The sequence below is a fragment of the Uloborus diversus genome, chromosome 6 (assembly GCF_026930045.1).
Source record: "Uloborus diversus isolate 005 chromosome 6, Udiv.v.3.1, whole genome shotgun sequence".
NCBI classification, from domain to species: Eukaryota; Metazoa; Arthropoda; class Arachnida; order Araneae; family Uloboridae; genus Uloborus; species Uloborus diversus.
This window is the reverse complement of record NC_072736.1, coordinates 50,696,172-50,702,250: the sequence shown is the minus strand read 5'-3', so window position 1 is coordinate 50,702,250 and position 6,079 is coordinate 50,696,172. Positions and strand designations below refer to the sequence as shown.

At 33.3% G+C, this 6,079-nt stretch overlaps 1 non-coding gene across 1 annotated transcript; it reads right to left on the bottom strand.

The window, feature by feature from the left end:
• Nucleotides 1–3,044: 3,044 nt before the first annotated feature.
• On the bottom strand, nt 3,045–3,167 carry LOC129225321 (U6atac minor spliceosomal RNA). Its single transcript, XR_008580734.1, has one exon. It is a non-coding gene; the product is annotated as a U6atac minor spliceosomal RNA (small nuclear RNA).
• Between the last annotated feature and the right edge of the window lie 2,912 nt (nt 3,168–6,079).

The window sequence follows — 6,079 nt, the reverse complement described above, 5'->3', positions numbered from 1 at the left end:
AAATTAATCCACCCCCCAACCATACATTTACTTATCCTGTCAAAGTATTTTTTGTAGCCCTGCCATAGGCGGCTGGTACGGTGGGGCAACTGCCCCCTCACTTTTAAGATGATTTATTATTTATAGAAAAGTTATTTTTTCGAGGGTGAATAGATTTATTTTGTGAAAGTAAAAACTAAATGCACTAAATGAATGAACTTTTTACATCTTATTTCATAAGAATGGATAAGGGGAAAGTCTGCGTTGGCCATTCGGTTCGATTTTTGATGCCATATTCCACATTTTTGGAAGTTATTAAATCAGTAATATTAAGAGACAGTAATATAGGCCAATTTTCTGGAAGAATAACAACAAATCAGCTTCAGGGACCACGCCCCCTAACACCTCTTCACTTCTTTTGACCCCCACTTTTTTGGTGCAACAGTGGACTATGCAACTTCGGACATTTTCAAAAGAAAGATTTTCGTCACTTAGACGGAGACTGAAGGCTAGCAACCTTAAAAATTTTTTTAGTGTAACGAAGGACACACATCCGTTGGGTAATCAATCCCATAGTTATGCAAGACGCAGTAAACCAATTTCTTCTGTAAAAGTGTACCACCTTTGCATTTTTCAATATTAAATTGAAAACGAGTCATTTTCATTAAAAAAAGATCTGTCTGTTTTGATAATTTGAAACTTTACTGGTAATTAGAAATATGCATCACATAAAATGTTTAATACAAGAATTTAAGGACATATACTTTATTTAGAACAACAAAAAACTTCTAAATTGCACAATTATCCGAATCAACCGGACCCCATTTAAATGGTTAGTTTTTCTGAAAAAGGGGCATATTTTAATCTTTTTACTGCATGAATATGTTGAAGATCAGATAAACTATTTTTAAAGAAAAAGAACTTTGAATTAATCAAGTAGAAAGGTAACGCTTTTCATGCTATGTGTACTAACAAGTGCTGCTGCATAGAGAAGGATAATAGCATGAGTTGACAAAATCAGCATTTTAAAAATCGCAGTAAGTGCAATCGCCTTCATTTTTTTCTCAAATTCTGAAAGCGATTCGGATAGTTGTTGTAGAGTTCTACTGTATGTTTATGTATGGCATAAAAATAAGAAAAGCTTAAACTTTTCAAAAACCATTTTATTAATTCAATTTTTAACAGTACTTATGCCATTTACTTATCATACATATTACAGGTATCTCTTGTATAACATGGTTGTCTAATATGAAACTTTTTTATAAATAGTTTTTTTTACTTATTTTTTGAACTAATTAATTATGTCCTAGATATTATTAACCATGTTATATGAATCTTTAAAATAATGTGAATCAAGAAATGTGTACCGTGTTATATTAAACCATGTCTTAAGGTAAATACAAATACAAATACAAAAGTGACGACCAGCAACAGGCTCTGGGCCCAGCTAGACTGGTCCTAGTCAATTTACAATCCCCAATGAAGATCAATGGCTCTCTTAAAACTATCTACTCCCTTGCTCATTAACACCTCTTCCGGTAAACTGTTCCAAGGTTCCACTACCGTGCTAAAATAATAATTTTTCCTAACATCCATGTTAGCCTGAGATTTAAGTAGCTTAAAATAATGACCCCTTGTCCTGTTTTCAGTGCTAAACTTCAGCCCCGTAACATCTTTCATTTTAATAAATTTAAACAACAGAATCATGTCCCCTCGGTCTCTTCTTTGCTCAAGACTATACATTTTTAGCCTTCTAAGCCTGGAATCGTAGTCTAAATGAGAAAGTCCATTTATTAGCCTTGTAGCTCGCCTTTGCACCCTTTCCAATGCATTAATGTCTTTCTTAAGATAAGGAGACCAAAACTGAACAGCATGCTCCAAATGAGGTCTTACCAAACTTCTATATAAGGGCAGAAGAACTTCTTTAGATTTGTTTGAAATAGATCTATTGATAAACCCAAGCATCTTATTGACCTTGTAACTAGCAATGCTGCATTGTTGGCTAAACTTTAAATCCTGACTTATTAAGACCCCCAGATCAGTAACTTTGTCTGCCTGACTAATGACTGAACCTTGCAAATAATAACTTGTACGCTTATTTCCATGCCCTAAATGTAGCACTTGACATTTCCCAACATTAACAGCCATACCCCATTTATCAGCCCACTCCGTAATATGATCTAGATCCTCTTGCAACTGTTTTGCTTGTACTTCATTTTCTACAGTCCCCATAACTTTGACATCATCAGCAAAACAATTCATGTTCCCAGAAATATTTTTGTGAATATCGTTCATAAAAACAATGAACAAAACAGGCCCTAATACTGATCCTTGAGGAACCCCACTTAAAACCTCACTCCATTTAGAATAATTTCCCCTTAAAAACCCTTTGTTTCCTTCCGGTCAGCCAGTTTTTTACCCAAATGAAAGTTTTCCCTCCTATTCCAATATCAGCTAATTTGCTAAGTAGAGCAACATGCGGTACCTTATCGAAAGCTTTTTGAAAATCAATGTAAACAACATCTACAGGCTTCTTATTGTCCAAAGCCATGGTAACTTTGTCATAGAAATGTAATAAATTAGTTGCACAAGATTTACCTTTCCTGAAACCGTACTGAAAACTAGTCAATAGATTATTAGTCTCTAGAAAATTTACTATCTTAATTTTTATCAATGTTTCAAAAATTTTGCAAATCACCGAAGTTAGACTCACAGGTCTATAATTTCCCGCACTCCCTTTAGAACCTTTCTTGAAGAGCGGTGTAATGTTAGCTAGCTTCCAGTCCTCTGGCACTGTCCCCGAGTTACAAGAAGCATTGAAAATATTTACGATTACATCTGCTAATTCCTCCGCACATTCAACTAAAATTTTTGGATAAATATTATCAGGTCCCGGAGCCTTAGTCTCTTTAATTTTTTTCAAATGAAGTAAAACGTCATCCCTGGAAAATACTAAGTCCTCAAGCTGTACTATAGCTTGTGTCTTGTTGGTGTCAACTGTTGAGATACAGTTATCGTTAAAAACACTCGAAAAAAAGTTATTAAGAACATTAGCAATATCACTATAAAAAATGTGGTTAAGTTGCCGCGAAGTGAGCGGCAGTGCCTTAACCGTATGTGTGTAAGGCCCAGAGGCCGTTCCGTCCTTGTCAAGGGGAGTGCTAAACTTCTCTCCTTTCATATAACACAAATATTTTATGAAAGCTGAAATCTCAACTAAATAGGACATACAAATGAAAACTGGCTGCTAGAACATGTAACAGTTCAAGGAAAAACTTTATCAACTTTCTTTTCTAAGAAAAAACGCATTTTATCAGGAAAAAAAATCGGAGCTTTTCTAGAGCAATAAAGTTTGAGCAGCGACAATGCAGGGGTCGAAGTGGTCCTATATATCCTATATTTCCTATATTTTCAAAAAAAGTATGAAAATCGTCCTATATTTCCTATATTTTTGGAAAATGTCCTATATTTCCTATATTCCTGTTTTTTATCCAATTTATTTCTTTAAAACAACAGTAAACAAACTATCTGACTTCGGATTTTTCGTCGAAAGTACGTGTGCAAACGAATTTCAAATTAAAAAACACAACTCACTAAATCCTGCAACAGGCATCTTCTCTCATTGGCCACAGCAATATGACGTCACTGTAGTGGGTGGAAATTCGAGAACGAATTCTGAAGTTGGTTTTAGAATTTTGCGTTTGGCAACAGCAGTTTGTTTTGTTTTCCAGCGTGGTTTTTTTGGTTTTGTTTTCGTGTTTTTTTTTTTTTTTTTTTTTTTTGGTTTTTGTTTTCGCGGGTATATTTTCGTGTTCAGTGCATTTTCTGATCGGAATGTTATAAGTCTTTTTGCAATCTTTTCTTTTCGTGGAATTTTATAGAACAAAATATCTATGTTTGTGCTACAAAGCATTGGTAATTTCCTGTTAGTTCTCAATACAAAGACGGTTTTTATTTATTTGTATAAGTTATGTTTGAGACACTTCTATCCCTGCAAAAATTGTGAGTTGCTGTGTTAATTATCAATAAATTTCACTTTGTTCTTTTTTTTTTTTTGTCTACAAAGTACACTTTTTTCAAAAATTATTCTTTCAACTACAGGAAAGTCATTTCAGGTGTAAGTTATAATTTTTTTTTTGAAGGTTTTTTTTAAACAAAATCATTGATAAGAATAAATAAATAATATGTATGTATTATTTTATTTTTCATAGCGAAACTATTCATATAATGTGTCCTATATTTGTCCTATATTTTTTGTGGAAAATGTCCTATATGTGACAAGTCGATCACTTCTACCCCTGCGGCGACAACCAAATAAAAGAAAAATTAAAATAAAATTATTCTATTATTTCATTGTACTGTTCATCATAATTACAATACATTTTTTATTTATCGTTTGCAAAATTTAGCTTATGTTTATTCCTAAATGTTATTTTCTTACAATGAATTGGAAACAAAACAATTATTGTGTGTGTGTGTGTTTTTTTTAGAACACCAATGAGAAAATAAAGTATTTAAAAGTTAAAAGTTACTGTTATACGTGGGTTTAGACTAATTGGTATTAAACAAAATGAAATTCTATCTTTTGAAATTCATGTTACATTAAAACTGTGGGGTATTAAATTAAAACTTTGTACCGTGTAATATCAAAACCGTGTTTTAGAAACACCGTGTGATGAAGTATGCCTGCATACAGATATGCTAATCACCACTCAATAAGATTACTTAGACAATAATTTTGATAACTTATTCAATTTTCAGAACATTTTTCAGGAGTCGATCCAAGTTTTATTTTTTGAGTCCCCATTTTGTTAAAAAACAAAATATTTTTCTAAATTTTCTTTATTTTTGAAAATGAAATTATTGTGAACTGCCAGGTTATACATGGGCATGGCAAAATGATGCTTGTGCAACCACAATATGAAGTATAAGAAGGTAATTGTTAATGTCCAAATGATAGAATCACAAAAACCGTTTTTGGGGGTTCGGACTTTGTCACACTGGATCGCCACATGGCAAGGGGAGACCCTAAATCTTGAATTTTATTTCATGATGCGAATTTTTGTGAATGAGCCGCTTTTACGGTGTGGAATTTTGTGAAACGGCCGCATTTACAATGCAGATTTTTGTGAAGGAGCCGCAAAGTGGACCCAATTCAATTCCGAGTCGACCCTATTTTGGCGAGCGCAGGGCCGCATAGAGCTGATGCGGGCCCTTTGTCAGTTTGTTCGCCAGGTCTCCCTCTTCTCATAAAACTTATAATATTTTTATGCTTCAGATTCCAAGCTGGGCCCCTAGTTCCCGAGCAGGGACTAGTCGGGAACTCTCCTCTCGCCCTGACATCGCCTCCGAGCTAGCAACTCATATTGTTCGCTAATTTTGCCAATTAATGCTGAATTAAAGAACAAATGTAATTAAAAAACACATGCTGGTATCATTGTGGTACTCTACTCACCGACATTTTTGCTGTTGGTTTTGATATGACAATCAAGACTCTGGAGAAATACAGTGGTTTTTTGCAGAATTTTTTAAAGATAATTTAACTTCAGTTTTAAATTTCATCAACATCTTGGTTGAGGTTGTACTGCAATGTAAATGTGTAAAGTATTGTTTCTGAATTCAATGAAATCCATCAACTTGAAACAGCAAATCATACGAAAAAAAATCAAGTAACTTCAATTGTTAATGAAGTTTTTTACCATAACAACAAACAATATCAATACATCCTGATTGTTACATTACGCAAGCAAATGAAACGAATGTAAAAATTTGAACATCAAAACACCATAATTGAAATAACATATAATAAGAACTATTCTTACTTACCTGTCAAAAACCAAAAAAACGTAGCATATAGAACAAAAAGTCAGCAATAGAGTATGGTAGATTTTAAAGTATACTAGCACTCTTTTGCTGCCCATTTTGTTATCGATGTTTCCATAATAAAGTTCGTTTGATGTAGTAGCGTATTATATTGACTTCAAAAGAACGATGCGGGAATGACAACAAAAAAGGCTTGTAAACATTTTTTTTTTAACATTCTTTGATTTTAAGCCTATAGTGCACATTCACTAAAGTCAACAATGAAAACTAAATAAAA